We start from the raw sequence: 17,352 nt of genomic DNA, 5'->3' as shown, positions 1-17,352 counted from the left end.
CAGTTCAACGCTTCCTGGGAAGGTCCAAACTAACCTCTGCTCTACCCCAATTGTTAACAACCCAGATTTTGGTCCAGGATTGCTGGATGCTGGCTTTAACTTTTAGCTTAATAAGGGCATAGGCAGACTACATTATTTTTTTGCTGACAAGTAAGACATATTTTGAAGCGCACCACCTTGATTGACAACCCTGATGTGTCTGTCATTGTGAAATAATGTTTTTTTTTCCACAAAGGAAAATGTCTGTAAGTTTGTTTTATGATGCATTAAGGTCCTTTTCTACTCTCAACACACAGAGGGTGAAACAAGTGTGGGAGAAATAATTGTCTGTTACTATTGACAAAGAGATGTGTGAGGACATTTGGAGATATGCAAAAACAATATCTATATTTAATCGTACTAGAGCAACCCAGTTAAGAATAATACACAGATTGCATATATCCCCAAATCACAGACATGCTTTTAACACCTCTTCCTCTTCTCCTCAGTGTCTTAAATGTAAAACTGATACAGGCTCCCTAACACATTGTTTATGGTCATGTTCCAAATTACAAAGATACTGGTCTATTGTTCTGCAAGAAATTGAATTCTAGGGGTCAATCTAGGATTGGACCCAGTTTCTTTACTAGTAGGCATGTTACTTCTGTGGGTAAGAGGAGGCTTTACAGCATCCTTACTTTCGCAGCGAGGAAAAACATCCCCTTACAGTGGATTAGTGATAAGGTTCCTTCTATTAAAGATTGGCATAAGATACTATTTGAATGGGTGCCATTGACATATCTGACATGCACATTGCATTCTAAAACAGATCAGTTCAACAAAGTACGGGAACCTTATCTAAATGATCTAGAACCTGATTTATCAGCTATTATGCTACAAGGATTTTCTTAGAATGGTGGTGATCCATTTGTTTCAGAATTACACTGGACCTAACTTCTTTATTCAAACTGAGCTTTTGTGTTGAATTTCTGTCTGTATGTTCGTTTAAAATGTATGTATTGAGAGACGCAATGACGGGGATGGGGTGTGAGTGACGAGGAGGGGAAGATGTGCATATGTATGTATATACATGTATGACTAAATAATTAATCAGGGTGATTTTTCCACAAATAGACAGGTGTTGTCCATTCCATGGTAGCAGAATCTTATCTAATTTGACTAACTTTATTTTTTTTGTAACAGTATTTTTATTGGAATTTCACAATTTTCACCCATTTTAAAAGATACAACAACAAAGACAAAGCAACAAAAGAACAGCACACACTTACACAAACTACTTAAGTAATTTTTTTGTATCTGTACTATACTTTACTTTTCATATTTTGGACAACTCTTCACTACATTCCTAAAGAAAATCATGTACTTTTTACTCCATACATTTTCCCTGACACCCAAAAGTACTCATTATGTTTTGAATGCTTAGCAGGGAAATGGTCCAATTCACACACTTATCATGTGAACATCCCTGGTCATCCTTACTGCGTCGGATCTGGAGGACTCACTAAACACAAATGCTTTGTTTGCTTGGTTTGTATATGATATCTGAGAATTGGAGTGTTCCCCTGGAATTGCGCCGTCTGGTTTGCTTAATATAAGGAATTTGAAATTATTTATACTTTTTCTTTTGATACTTATTATATTTGAGAAATTACATTTACTTTTGATGCTTAAGTATATTTAAAACCAAATACTTTTAGACTTCTACTGGGAGACTTTCACTTTTACTTGAGTCCTTTTCTATTAAGTATGACAATTAGGTACTTTTTCCAACACGGCCTACGAGGTCTAGAGCCTGCTTGTTTTCTGTTCAACCTGATCATTAATTGCACCCACCTGGTGTCCCAGATCTAAATCAGTCCCTGGTTAGAGTGTAACAATGAAGAAATGCAGTGGAACTGGCTTCGAGGTCCAGCGTTGAGTTTGATGGGTCTATGGCTTAGGCAATTTTTTGGTTTTTCTTCCTCTGACACTGCCTGATATAGAGGTTCTGCATGGCAGGGAGCTCGGCCCCAATGATGTACTAGGCTGTCCGCACCATCCTCTGTAGCACTTTGCGGTCGAGGCAGGTGTATTTGGGAAAGGGAAAGGGGGATACCTAGTCAGTTGTACAACTGAATGCATTCAATTGAAATGTGTCTTCCGCCATACCAAGCAGTGATGCAGCCAGTCAAGATGCTCTCCTTGGTGCAGCTGTAGAACTTTTTGAGGATCCGGAGGTCCATGCCAAATCTTTTGAGCATCTTGAGGGGGAAGAGGCGCTGCCGTGCCCTCTTCATGACTGTCTGGGGGTATGTGGACCATGTTAAGTCCTTGGTGATGTCGACGCCAAAGAACTTGAAGTTCTCGACCCACTCCACTACAGCCCCGTCAATGTGGATGGGGGCGTGCTCTCCCCTCTTTCTCTCATAGTCGACGATCAGCTCCTTGGTCCTACTGGCGTTGAGGGAGAGGTTATTGTCTTAGCACCACACTGCCAGGTCTCTGACCTCCTCCATGTAGGCTGTCTCATCACCATTGGTGATCAGGCCTCTCACCCTCGTTTCGTCAGCAAACTTTATGATGGTGTTGGAGTCATGCGTGGCAACTCAGTTGGAGTGAACAGGGAGTACAGGAGGCAACAAAGCACACACCGTGGAGGGCCCCCCGTGTTGAGGGTAAGCGTGGTGGAGGTGTTGTTGCCTACCCTCACCACCAAGGGCAGGCCTGTCAGAAATTCCAGGATCCATTTGCAGAGGGAGATGTTCAGTCCCAGGGGTCCACAGCTTGGTGATGAGCTTGGAGTGGACTATGGTGTTGAACGCTGAGCTGTAGTCTATGAACGGCATTCTCACATAGCTTTTTCCCCTGTGTCTAATGTGGCTGTAGAGTGACAGGTCTTTTGTGGAGCAGTATTGCTGTGCCACACTCTGGCTGGCTCATGCACTGCTGCTCCTGAAAGGGGCCACATATGTTGACTGAGCATGTTCCATCTGGGCTGTGCAGATGGAACCAATAGAGCTGAGTGTGGAAAGGAAGGGGAAGCAGTGTGCCCCCCCCTGTTTTCAGTGCTTTCCTATGTGCGTGTGGTCGTAAGGTTAAGCTTTGTTTCTGTTTTGTTTTTCTCAACGTTTTACACAACCCTTTTGTAAAGATGTAGATTACGGATTTGAAAGATGGGTTCTGGTAGTACAGCATCATTTGTAGAAGTACTAAACATGGATTAGAGAAGTACTTGTGTTTGTTCAAGTTTGGTGAAAAACGAACTAGTAGGCACAGGTACTGCGATTGAGATACTGAACTGTGCTGAAATGTCAAATGGGATTGTCCTGATTTTGGTGATATTTCTCAGCTTGCCAGGTACGACCCTAAGGTAGTGAGGTAGATGCTGAGAGATCTACGTCGACAAAGGAACGCCACGCCACGCCGCGCCGCGCCGCCCCCAGATCCAGAGGGACTGGTGAGTTCTATCTATGCTATAATCACTCTCACATTGGCCTCATTTACAACTACCACTTGCCCACTTAACAGTGTGTGAACGTGATTAATGTGGCATCTTATTTGATGGGACTAACAGCTGTAATCTTCCAGGTGAAACCGTTGACATTGGTGTGGAGAGGCCAGAGGATTCCTCCAGGACAGCCATGGAGAGTAGGGGAGTCAGTCAGGAATCAGGCAGGCAGAGAAAATAAACCCTAACCCCCCACACCCACAGGGCCCAGGGGGAAGATGGCTCTGAGTGCTAAAATGCAGGTCGACAAAAAAGCTAAAGCCAAGATGACATCCGTTCATGGCTCGGTTCACTGGCTCCAATGGTTTTACTGTGCATGAAAAAAGCAAGCAAGAGAAGACCCTCAAAGGACAGGTGGTTCAGCCCATTAATTGACCAAAACCCCTCAAACCCCTGCCGACAATGGTAGAGACACTGTTGCAGCAGGGATCTCAGATTTACAAACTCATAGCTCTCCATCTGTGGACTCTCCAGCCAGGACACGGTGTGCATGGAAGACTATGGGCAAACCTGCCGCCAATCCAGCAGCACTGAAGGTAATGTTCATCTTAACCCAGAACAAGAAATGTTGTCCTTTTAAATGATGACTGGTGTCCGATGTCATTAGAGTCTGTTCTAAAGCTTTTTTTAACAGGGACGGAGCAGAGTTGAGCGTGGCAGGCATGTGGATGGAAAACTCAATGGCCCCCTCCCACATGAAGCTACCTCCGAGCCTTAAAAGAAAGAGTATTGTCTCTACCAAGCCACATCCGGGTGAGTCATCTTCCTTTCTGTGAAGACTGTTCTTCTACACTGTCTCTCATGTCCACTTTATTTAGTGATGACATTACTGTGCCAGCTTGAAACGCCATCTGCCACTTCTCAGCCCGCATGTGTCTGCAGGGTCTAGGAAAGGGAAGAGGAAGATGGGAATGTACAGCTTTGTTCCAAAGAAGAAAACCAAGGTGTTGAAGGTAAGAGACCCCATCCCGTCTACTCTGTTGTAAATATTTGTGTAGAAATGCACCGCGGATGAACAGTGTCTGAGTGATTCTCCCTGCAGAAAGACGGAAAAGCAAGAAAGTGTCAGAAAGAAGAGAGGAAGATCTGACGCACAGATTTGAGAGATTTGTGAAATGCAAGAAAGCCATGCATTGTTAGCCAAGCAGTGTGTAGAAAATGAAAAAGATTTATCCAAAGGAAACAAAATGGAGATAGAGGACAACAGCAGTAAGCAGGAATACATTGAATTGACTTTGGAATCGCTAAATCTCAAAGCCCAAGATGAGCTGATGTCTCCTCCTCTCTGAGGTAACACTTTACCTAGAGACGAGTTAAACAATTCGTTGTGAAATTATACTTGTACAATACATTAATATGCTGTACATGACATCTGTTTTGTTGACCTGGATGTTGATTTGTGTTATTTTGCAGGCCTTCCAGTTGATGGTGAGGGGACAGAGACGGACCTGTCTGAAGAGCTCACCAGACCTCTGTGCTGCTGTCGCATGGAGACCCCATGCAGTAGGGAGAGCCTATTCCAGGCTGAGCACACCTGCATGGCCACAGAGAAGGGTGTATGGTCTGGTGAGTCTGACCTGCTCTGAAGCAACATTTCCCTAGTCGTGCGCACCAGATATCCTCCCCAAAGTTTGAAATAGCCTGGGGGCGAAGTTAACCTTTACCCAGCCTTTGTGTGTTGAGCTAGTGTCTAAACAACCCTTATCTCTCTGATCCTTTCTATTTATCTCTCCGTTCATCTCCTCCCTACAGGTGAGTCGATGTCAGAGGAATGTTGTGAAGCCTGAGATGATGCGTCCGTCCAACACAGTGTGTCTGCTAGTTCTGTGTGAGGACCACAGGCCAAGCACCAGTGATGCCGGCCCTGCCTGTGGCCTCTTCTGCAGGGTGGTGAGTGGAGGAATACAACAGGGATAAACCAAGATAGACCTGATAGGCTGACACACCTGTCCCATGACTTTATTGTGGTTGTTAATTCTTAAAGCACTCTGCTTTGCCTTTAATATTAATATCTGACTAATCATGTATGTGTTATGCAGGGGACCTTCATGGAGTACAGACCGTATGGCAGTATCTCTCAGCATTTCCACAGTGGCTGTGCCTCAGTCATCAAGGCCCAGAGCTTCTGTCCCCACTGTGGGGAGGATGCCACCGGGTCCCAGGAAGTCACTGTTCCCAAACCTGTTACTGCTCCCAAACGCGAGCCCGTACTTCCTCTTGTGCCAGCTGTTTCCCCTGTGGCCCCTGTTCCTGCTGTGTCCACCAGGCCCCTGAGCTTGAGAGGACTCTGGACACCTCCCCCAACAACAGGTTATTTAGACTTTACTCTTCCATTCTCAATTTGATTCCCTCTATCCTAATCTGTGTCTCTTTCTCTCTGCATTAGTGCTAGCATTGATCATTTTCTTGGGTATTTAATATGTAATGGTAACGATTGCTGTATGCTGTCTTGTACTAGCCTGAAGAGAGGGCCTTTAGGTGATGATGAGAAACCAGCTAAAACGTCACTGGAGAGCATCCTGATGGCCCTGGATGAGGAAAAGTAGGTTTAAAATGTAGCTATTTTTAAAGTCATTGCTGAGACTTTTAGCAGTTTGGATGAGATAATACAATATAATGAACACATAGTGGGTCCGTAGTCATTACTGTTTCATGTCAATGATGACTGTAATAGGCACTCTTACAGATGTTTCTGCTGCATACCAAGTGATGTACTGTAGCTAGATTTCTCTTTTTTGTTATTTAGTATGAGGCCAAAGAAAGTGAAATATCACACGAAGCAACTGTACATCACTGCCCATCACTGGGAGCTCCAGAAAGTCATCCATCTGCTGGGTAAGAACATGCCACATCTCTCCAGGTTTCATGTGTATGCCTAGTTCGTTCCTACACGGAGCAACCCTCTTCTAATATTTGAACTTGAAAGAAAAAGTAAACAACTTGTTGATTTTATTTTATTTTCACGGTATACTCTATTGACCCCGGGGGGAAAGTTGTCAACATGACTCAAAAGGCAATTTACCTCTTTGTTCCAGTGGATGGAAAAGACCCCAACACCCTGATGGACCGTCAGAACAAGAGGACCCCTCTACATGCTGCAGCAGCTGAAGGACACCAGGAGGTCTGTCACATTGCTCGTCCAGGTGAGGAGATGTACTCTGACATGTAGCAGGTATTGGCTCTCTCTTCACATTAGAATCACTTGGCATACAAGTGTGGCAGATGACTAAGTTAGCAGCCCTGCTGCATTCCTGTCCCTCACGCCGAGAAACTGTGTTTGCTTTTTGGGGTCAATATTGACAGTGCTTCGTGAGTACGTTGTGTTTTCAGTGCAGAGGGCTGTGAGTTTCACTCTATTATACAGTGCAAGCATACAGGTGTAAAAGGTTTCTGATTCCCCATCCCGCTCAGGCCGGAGCTAACCTGGACATTATTGATGAGGAGCAGAGAACCCCCCTGATGGACGCCTGTGACAACAACCATCTGGACACGGTCAAGTACCTGCTGAGGGCCGGGGCAGCGGTCAGCTATAAGGTCAGTGTGTGGAGCAGAGTTCATTGATCCCCTCCATAGATAGGCCATGATCTTCTGTCAACCCCACCAGCTGTGTTACCGTTCATAAGACAAGACTTTCGCTAAATGAGCTGGACCTCTGGTGTACTGTAGATGTAAAGTGATCAAGCTGTGTTATGTCCATGACACGTTCATGTCTTAAACCATTAACCACATGCTGTAGCAGCTCAAGGTCGGTGTTTCGGGCCTCCCGAGTGGAACAGCGGTCTAAGGCACTGCATCGCAGTGCTTGAGGCGTCACTACAGACCCGGGTTCGATCCCAGGCTGTGTCACAGCCGGCCATGACCGGGATACCCATGAGGTGGCGCACAATTGGCCCAGCATCGTCCGGGTTAGGGGAGGGTTTGGCTGGCTGTGAATTCCTTGTCCGGTCGCATTCTAGCGACTCCTTGTGGCTGGCCTGGCTCCTGCAAGCTGAATTTGGTTGCCAGCGTACGTTTCCTCCGACGCATTGGTTTCGGCTGGCTTCCGGGATAAGTGAGCAGTGTATATGTCAAAAAGCAGTGCGGCTTGACACGGTCGTGTTTCGGAGGACACATTGCTCTCGACCTTCGCCTCTCCCGAGTCCATAGGGGAGTTGCTGCGATGGGACAAGATTGTAACTACCAATTGGTTATCACAAAAAGGGCTAAAAAAAATGATAAGTTGGTGTTTTTTTAAACAGCCATGAACAAAACCAGTGAATAACATTTTGATCTTCATCTCCTCTCAGGATATCAAGGGCTCCACCTGTCTGCATTTGGCAGCTATACTGGGACATTACACCATAGTGGATCATCTCCTGTCCAAGACATCCGAACAGGTCAACTGTCAGGTAGTTACCCATCCACGCTCTGCTCCTTCTTCGACTAATAGGTCCAGTTGAAATGTTAACAGCTTCGTTGAAATCGTCTATCCATAATTCACCCGTACTATCAGCTAGGCTTTGGCAGGGTGAGTTGGAGGTCAGTGCTGTTGGAAGACAGTTTAACAGTCTGCCCATTAGGATGTTCAATATATTATGGGTGATATGAATTGGATTGTAAAACTCCTGACCTTAAAGGGAAAGCTAGAGACTGAAATTGCTCCTCACTGTTGTCATGATTCCAGGTGATTTACCATGTTTTGCCTTGCAATTTTATGCCTTCAAACTGTTAGTGAGTAATGCCCTCTCACATTGTGTGCAATAAGATCATCCAAAGCAGGGGTTTCAAACCCTTTTTCACAGAGTAACTACAGTGTTGTTGATCCATTCTCAGTTTTCTCCTATCACAGCCATTTAACTCTGTAACTGTTTTAAGTGGTCTCATGGTGAAATCCTTGAGTGGTTTCCTTCCTCTCCGGGCAACTGAATTAGGAAGGATGCCTGTTTCTTTGTAGTGTACTGGGTGTATTGATACACCGTCCAAAGTGTTGTTAGTAACTTCACCACTCGAAGGGATATTCCATGTCTGCTTACTTTGATTTTTTTTAAACCCATCTACCAATAGGTGCCCTTCTTTGAGAGGCATTGAAAAACCTTCCCGGATCTTTGTGGTTGAATCTGTGTTTGAAATTCACTGCTTGACCGAGGGACCTTGCAGATAATTGTATATGTGGGGTACAGAGATGAGGTAGTCATTCATGTATGAAACACTATTATTACAAACCAGAGTAAGTCCATGCAACTTATTATGTGGCTTATTTACTCCTGAACTTATTTAGGCTTGCCTTAACAAAGGTGTTGAATACCTATTGACTTACGACATTTCAGCCTGTAACACAACAAAATGTGGAAAAAGTCAAGGGGTGTGAAGACTTTCTGAAGGCACTGCAGCTGCGAGCAGCAATGAACAGTGTTCACAGGATGTCAGAAAGGACACACAAGATCAGTTGGAAAACAAAGTGAGCACTCTATCGCGTAGGAACTATCTTCCTTTGTGTGTAATCGTGAGTCTCAATACAAAATCTGTGTCGTTTCAGATCGGTATGATCGGTAACAGATCGGTAACAATCCAGATTTTTTTTTTACCCCTCAAATAAAGGATTCAGTTTTGTAAAAACATTTCTACTTAGTTTTATATTATTCCGTTTTAGTTCCAGTCTTAGGGACAGGAAGTAGCCTATGCTTGGGAGGCTAGAAGCCAATTACGTGTATTTTTTGTATTTTTTGGGGATGTCACTTCTTTCCACTGAGGGGCAGCAATGCATAAGGTGATGGGTCAGGTCATAGGTTCGGTTTAAAGGTAGACTCAGTGAGATTACGCAGATGCACTAAGTAAACAGAAGCAATGGGTCAATTTTCGCAACAACCAGGGGCTGCTTTCCAGATAGCGATGGAAGCTAGGCTTACGAGTGTTATAAAAGATGCATTGTTCCTAAAATGGCAGAAGATGCGCTTCCCAAAAGAACATGTGCTTCCCAAAACACCATGCAGGGAGAACGTTTGCTAAGTGCGTTGTTGGAGCGTGTGTTGATACTGATAGGATCGAAAGAAAGGCAGTGCTGTTCTCGGATCATCTTTCTCCCTTAAAATCTTCTCATAACATAATAATTTCTTCACAATACTGACGGAGGATCACCACCTAGAGAGAGATCACCACCTATCGCAGCAAATATTGAGACAGATTGTTCTAATGCTTACCGAATAATAATAATCCACTAAATCACAGATTAGGCACATGTTGTTGCACATGAAATAAATATATTGAGGAAAAAATTAGGCCTAGCCTACAATGAGCAAAAATAAATTGATCGATTGAACATGAAATTGATTTCAATATGACTGAAATATGTAGGCCTATGCTATTTATCTTTTATTGCAGTCATCTTGGTTTTTGTCCTTCGCTTGTTGGTAACAATTTCAAAGACATTGCCAACCTTGTATTTGTAGTCAACTTTGTTCTGAAGGTATCATTGGTAAAAGAGAGACTGATAACATCTTGATTCTGTGTTTAGCGGAGATCTACTGTGTCTTAAGTGAAGTGGAAGGGCAAAAAAGCATTTAACAACGCACTTAACTATTGTGTTCATCTCAATGGACGTGTTCGAGCGGATCACACAGTCCATCTGGTCGTGCTGCTGCTCCCGTTTCAACTGTTCTGCCTGCGGCTATGGAACCCTGACCTGTTCACCGGACGTGCTACCTGTCCCAGACCTGAGTGGCCACCCCTCATAGCCTGGTTCCTCTCTATGTTTCTTCCTAGGTTTTGGCCTTTCTAGGGAGTTTTTCCTAGCTACCGTGCTTCTACACCTGCATTGCTTGCTGTTTGGGGTTTTAGGCTGGGTTTTTGTACAGTACTTTGAGATATCAGCTGATGTAAGAAGGGCTTTATAAATAAATGTGATTTGATTTGACTGTTGTCAAGTCGATCGCCACCTTTCACAGTGTGTTGCATTCTGAACTTGACCAAAGACATGACTAAAACAGGAACCAATGAATGATTTATGTGTTCAGTGGATGTATACAAATCAATGTGATATTTGAGTCCCTCTGTCAATAATTGATTGTACAATGTACACTTAATATTACATTATGATTTCAGTTTGTGAGTATGTAATACGGGAATGTGAATATGTGAATTTCGACATTCTAAATAATTGGATGTTCTAATTTGACAGCCATGATTAAACTACATCAGGAGATACATTTTTCCCGGACGTCAAAAATTAAGAAATTGTTTGCAAAACAAATGGCCACTGGATTGATGCAAATAATCATGATATCATTCTGCCAGGTAAGCATAGGCTATTCGGAGTTAACATTTAATTGAGATGTGTTTTGGGAAAACCTTCCCAGCTTTCAATAGATGTAGTTGATTTCCTACTAAGATCAATACATTTTTTAAATATTGTTGGATTTCGTTTTAAAGTCTGGATTCCGTGGTTCCGTCCACATTCTCTGCAACTGTCACACCCTGACCATAGTTTGCTTTGTATGTTTCTATGTTTTGGTTGGTCAGGGTGTGAGCTGAGTGGGCATTCTATGTTACATATCTAGTTTGTCTAGTTCTAGGTTTGGCCTGATATGGTTCTCAATCAGAGGCCGGTGTTTGTCATTGTCTCTGATTGGGAACCATATTTAGGTAGCCTGTTTGGTGTTGGGTTTTGTGGGTGATTGTCCTTGTTCTGTCTCTGTGTTACTTTCCACCAGTATTAGGCTGGTTCGGTTTTCGTGTTACGTTTATTGTATTTGATTCGTGTTTACTTTGTTTTCATTAAACATGGATCGCAATAGCCACGCCGCATTTTGGTCTGACTCTCCTTCACATACAGAAAATCGTTACAGCAACGCAGAATTTATAGGGCCATATTTATCCTTACCACTCAAATGCACCCAATATCTGTGGTGCTGCTTGTGGCAACATCATCTCACTGAATCTACCTTTAAATTATAAAGTTAATCTCAATTTGACCCGCTAGATTTACAAGCCTCAAAACCCCATTAGGAAAAAAATCTTGAAAACACCATTTGATTTTGCACCCCCTCCCAAAAAAAACTCAAACTGAACTGTTAGTTCATTTTGGAGTCAAATAATAGTTTCAGTATTTTTTAATTTTACCTTTATTTAACCAGGCAAGTCAGTTAAGAACATATTCTTATTTTCAATGACGGCCTGGGAACAGTGGGTTAACTGCCCCAGAAAAACTCAAACTGAACTGTTAGTTCATTTTGGAGTCAAATAATAGTTTCAGTATTTTACCTTTATTTAACCAGGCAAGTCAGTTAAGAACATATTCTTATTTTCAATGACGGCCTGGGAACAGTGGGTTAACTGCCTGTTTAGGGGCAGAACGACAGATTTGTACCTTGTCAGCTCAGGGGTTTGAACTCACAACCTTCTGGTTACTAGTCCAACGCTCTAACCACTAGGCTACGCTGCCGCCCCAGTATAGTTTCAGTTTTTCAAAAGGGTTTTGTTAATTATTTTATTTCAGTTTACTTGTTTTTTTCATGATCCATTTTAGTTTCAATTTTAGTCTACTTTAATGAACTTGATTGGTTGTGCTTGGTGTCAGGATGATGGTGGGTGCACCCATATCACCTGGGCTATAGAGTACAAGCACAGAGAGCTGGTCTTACTGCTGCTCTCCAAAGGGGCTGATGTTTAACATCCGAGACAAGGTCAGTACTCTATAGGATGCATGCTGTTCACCCTACTGTACATCCCAGCACCTTACCCACCTTCTGTTCTCACAGTCTGAGGAGGGGAGGCTAGACACAGGCAAGGTTACAGTGGGATGGATCCCATGGGGTGCATAATGTTCCGCACGTTTCACCTACAGTACATGGTGTAATCCAAGTTAAAGGGATGCTTCAGAATGTCACCTTGGGCACATACAACAAGAAGTCAACGTACCTCTTAAAGGAATTAACAACTTAAGTCATAACTGCTATATTTTTTGTAAAGGAGAACATATCAATTGGTCTGTATGAGTATGATTTCTTCCTCAAAACATTTGTATAGTGTATATGACGTACTGTCTACTGATACACTTGATATAAATGGCCCAAAAATGTAACAATGTATATTCAAGATACAGTAGCCTTTAGATGCAAGGTTGTTTCTGTGGTGTGTGGGGAAGATATTGCTCCTGGGTATGTTTTTCCACGTTGACCTGTGATCCCTGTTCAGGATGAGAACATTGGCCTCCACTGGGCAGCCCTGTCTGTCTCCGATGACATCGCTCAGATCCTGCTTGATGCCAGATGTGACCTCCATGCAGTCAACATCCATGGGGACTCCCCTCTACATATCGCTGCCAGGGAGAACCAACTGGAATGTGTGACATGAGTAGTAAGACCGTCTCCGTTCTCCCAGAGCTGCAGCATGACACCAGGTTGTTCTTGAAAAATATGATTTGTTATCAATAGCCTATCCCACCTGGAATTTTTATCATAAGCGCACTTACCTGCAATGAGACCAGTTGTAGGTGTATAGCCTAGATACATTTATGGCAGGAACCTGTCCACACATAGATGCACACATCCAGAGACAGTGGCTGCGCTAGCCTGGCCAGTGGGTGGCAGTCATGCTGCTGACCATAGCCATGCTGGGGATGATATCTACTCCTCCAGACTGCTTCTGTCCCGAGGAGCAGACGTGAACCTGAGGAACAGAGAGGGGGAGACTCCTCTGGACTGCTGTATCTACAACTCCAAGGTGTGGGCGGCCCTGAACACCAATACGAAGCTGACAGATGCTAGGAGAAGCATCTGCCTGTTGGAGGAACTGTAGGAACCGCGTGGTTCAGAATTGATTCCGGTAACTGGGCATCCCTACCCCACCATCATCTGATCAATAATTCAATCACATTTTATTTGTCACATGCGGCGAATACAATAGGTGTATACTTTGCCATCAAATGCTTACTTACGAGTCCTTTCCCCACAACGCAGAGTTAAAAAGTAAGAAAATTTGCAAATGAAATGTCTATCTTTTTGTTATACAGTTTCAGCCCAAAATTCAAATATCAGTTTCTCTGTGCACTTGATCAACTATGGCTGCACTGTATGTCTTTTGAGTTAGTTGGACTGGATTTATGTCTTCTCTTGTCTGTTTTTAGGGCTCGGCTGCAGCTCTATAAAACCCAGAGGATGGACTGGGGTGTGAGGGCACTGCAGGATATTCCTCAAGGAACTTTTATTTCCGAGTGAGGCCCTGAATGTTATGGAAGGTATTTTATTGAGTGTTTGGAAAACTGCCCAACCATAACTATGATTATGTCTTGGTATACAAATGACATGAGGCCAATTGTGATGTCATGAACAGATTTTAAAACAGGATTTGTCATTTTCAGTTCTTCACTTCATTTTAATGTTGTGATTACACAGAGTATACACAGCAGGCTCTCTTTATTGTGCAGGTACAGTGGGGCAAAAAAGTATTTAGTCAGCCACCAATTGTGCAAGTCCTCCCACTAAAAAAGATGAGAGAGGCCTGCAATTTTCATCATAGGTACACTTCAATTATGACAGACAAAATGAGAAAAAAATCCAGAAAATCACATTGTAGGATTTTTAATGAATTAAATTAGCAAATTATGGTGGAAAACAAGTATTTGGTCACCTACAAACAAGCAAGATTTCTGGCTCTCAAAGACTTGTAACTTCTTCTTTAAGAGGCTCCTCTGTCCTCCACTCGTTACCTGTATTAATGGCACCTGTTTGAACTTGTTATCAGTATAAAAGACACCTGTCCACAACCTCAAACAGTCACACTCCAAACTCCACTATGGCCAAGACCAAAAAGCTGTCAAAGAACACCAGATACAAAATTGTTGACCTGCACCAGGCTGGGAAGACTGAATCTGTAATAGGTAAGCAGCTTGGTTTGGGTTTGAAGAAATCAACTGTGGGAGCAATTATTAGGAAATGGAAGACATACAAGACCACTGATAATCTCCCTCGATCTGGGGCTCCACGCAAGATCTCACCCCGTGGGGTCAAAATGATCACAAGAACGGTGAGCAAAAATCTCAGAACGACACGGGGGGACCTAGTGAATGACCTGCAAAGAGCTGGGACCAAAGTAACAAAGCCTACCATCAGTAACATACTACGCCGCCAGGGACTCAAATCCTGCAGTGCCAGACGTGTCCCCCTGCTTAAGCCAGTACATGTCCAGGCCCGTCTGAAGTTTGCTAGAGAGCATTTGGATGATCCAGAAGAAGATTGGGAGAATGTCATATGGTCAGATGAAACCAAAATATTACTTTTTGGTAAAAACTCAACTCGTCTTGTTTGGAGGACAAATGAATGCCGAGTTGCATCCAAAGAACACCATGCCTACTGTGAAGCATGGGGTGGAAACATCATTCTTTGGGGCTGTTTTTCTGCAAAGGGACCAGGACGACTGATCCGTGTAAAGGAAAGAATGAATGGGGCCATGTATCGTGAGAGTGAAAACCTCCTTCCATCAATCAGCAAGGGCATTGAAGATGAAACGTGGCTGGGTCTTTCAGCATGACAATGATCCCAAACACACCGCCCGGGCAACGAAGGAGTGTCTTCGTAAGAAGCAATTCAAGGTCCTGGAGTGGCCTAGCAGTTTCCAGATCTCAACCCCATAGAAAATCTTTGGAGGGAGTTGAAAGTCCATTTTGCCAAGCAACAGCCCCAAAACATCACTGCTCTAGAGGAGAACTGCATGGAGGAATGGGCAAAAATACCAGCAACAGTGTGTGAAAACCTTGTGAAGACTTACAGAAAACGTTTGACCTCTGTCATTGCCAACAAAGGGTATATAACAAAGTATTGAGATAAACTTTTGTTATTGACCAAATACTTATTTTCCACCATAATTTGCAAATAAATTCATTAAAAATCCTACAATGTGATTTTCTGGATTTTTTTTATTGTAATTTTGTCTGTCATAGTTGAAGTGTACCTATGATGAAAATTAAGTGGGAGAAATTGCACAATTGGTGGCTGACTAAATACCTTTTTGCCCCTCTGTATGTGGGTGAAATCATTACTGATGCAGAGGCAGATGGCAGGGAAAATGACTCGTTCCTTTTCACCCTAGACAATGAGGTGATTTTAAATGACACCTGGGAGAATCTCACATTGTTATTGGTCAATGGTGTATTCCGAATGTAATATTGTTAATGTGGCATCATTTTTTATACTTTTGTGTACCAACGGGCGATGCTGAAGAGCACACAATGCCATTGTCAGAGACAACGTTCTTTTGATACCTGTTCCTCTTACAGCACGGCATCTGCTGCATCAGCTCTTAGTTTGCTTGATGGCTATTTGGTATACTAAAGCATATTGAAAAATGGACAATTTCATGACTGTCTATGCTACCTCCTCACAGGAGGGCTCAACATATCAGCCTTTGCTAATTGGATTCATTGAGTGAGTGATTGGAGGCATGGCATTTTACTTTGACGCAATAGATTTTTACAATCTTACGTCCTCCACTTGCTTTATGCAGGCCTACTTTTAATGTACGATGTCTTTGAGTACCATGAAAGGCGTCTTGTCATATAAAATGTATAATAATTGTATTTATTGCTTCATCTACTGTTGTGCAGGTGGGTGATGTGCACTGTATTGATGCACGACTCTTTGGCAACATTGGCCGGTTTATAAACCACCTGTGTGAACCTAACCTGCTAGCAGTTCCGAGTGTTCACCGTGCAACAGGACCTGCGGTTTCCGCGCATTGCTTTCTTCCCCAGCAAGCCCATTCAGTCAGGTGATCAGATTGGGTGAGAGGCACAAAACATATAAGACAATCATTGAATAGAAAGTGTCTTTTCTATGGTGTATTAATGTTGTGCTATATAATCAATTAAAAAGCTAAAGAAAAAGGCTCCAGTACATGAACACGTGCTTTGATGGCTACCCCGTGTTCCCCCACTCAGGTTTGATTATGGCGATCACTTCTGGAAGGTCAAGAGCAAGTATTACAGCTGCCAGTGCTGTTCCCCAACGTGTAGACACTTGTCAGCCGCCATAGCCCAGGGAGCTCAGAGCTTAGAGAGGGTGGCCAGCCCATCCCCAGCCCAACAGTCAAATTCCCATTTTGCCAAAACACAATCATAACTACCCCATGCCACCTCTGTCCTCCCTCAGCCACCGTGGGGGTCTCCCACTCTCCCCTGACCACCGCTATGACTCATTTTTTAAACGTAGACTGATATACAATGTATTTTTAGTAGATTTGCGGACAGGAATCAAATGCTAAGGGTAGCCCTGGACTGTAACAAATGCTCACATTTTCCATGTCTCCTTTTTATTAAGTGCACAGTAAAGTAATAAAGTACATTTTCAAACATGATTTATTTCTCATATTTGTTGATGTGTATTCCAGTTTACAAGAAAGCTAGGGGTAGCAAATGCCAATTAATGATGGCCTACAGTAGCCTAGGACAGTGTCTCGTTTTGTGTTATGTTATTTAACATGCCCAATTCTCTATTTTAACCATGAATAATATGTATTACATGTTCTTCTAGCTATTGAACAGTTTTGACATCAGCGACGATGATAGAGATACAGGTAGGCTAGTATTGAATTTGATGCAACCCTCACCCCACCCATGCAGCGGTGTAGCACCACGCAAGACAATAAGCAACTGTTCATTTTTGCATATTGAAAAATAACATTATACAAGGCAGATTTCAGCTCAGTCTTTAGCGTTTACCAAAGAATAAACATCAGTCATATTCTGCTGTACCCTAGGCTACCCCACCCGCAGCAATACTTGAAAGGGAGGGAGGATTGCCAGAACCACATCTCAGGAGATTGCGGATGCTATTGAATGAAGAAAAAAATGAATAATGATACATTTTTGTTGTCCTTCGTGATTTCTACATTTGCAT

General features: G+C 43.2%; 1 pseudogene; it reads left to right on the top strand.

The window, feature by feature from the left end:
• Nucleotides 1–2,573: 2,573 nt before the first annotated feature.
• Nucleotides 2,574–16,575, top strand: LOC124034907 (annotated as a pseudogene).
• The last annotated feature ends 777 nt before the right edge of the window (nt 16,576–17,352 follow it).

The sequence above is a fragment of the Oncorhynchus gorbuscha genome, linkage group LG05 (assembly GCF_021184085.1).
Source record: "Oncorhynchus gorbuscha isolate QuinsamMale2020 ecotype Even-year linkage group LG05, OgorEven_v1.0, whole genome shotgun sequence".
Classification (NCBI taxonomy): Eukaryota; Metazoa; Chordata; class Actinopteri; order Salmoniformes; family Salmonidae; genus Oncorhynchus; species Oncorhynchus gorbuscha.
Note: the sequence above shows the minus strand (reverse complement) of the source record. Positions and strands in the feature narration are given on the sequence as shown.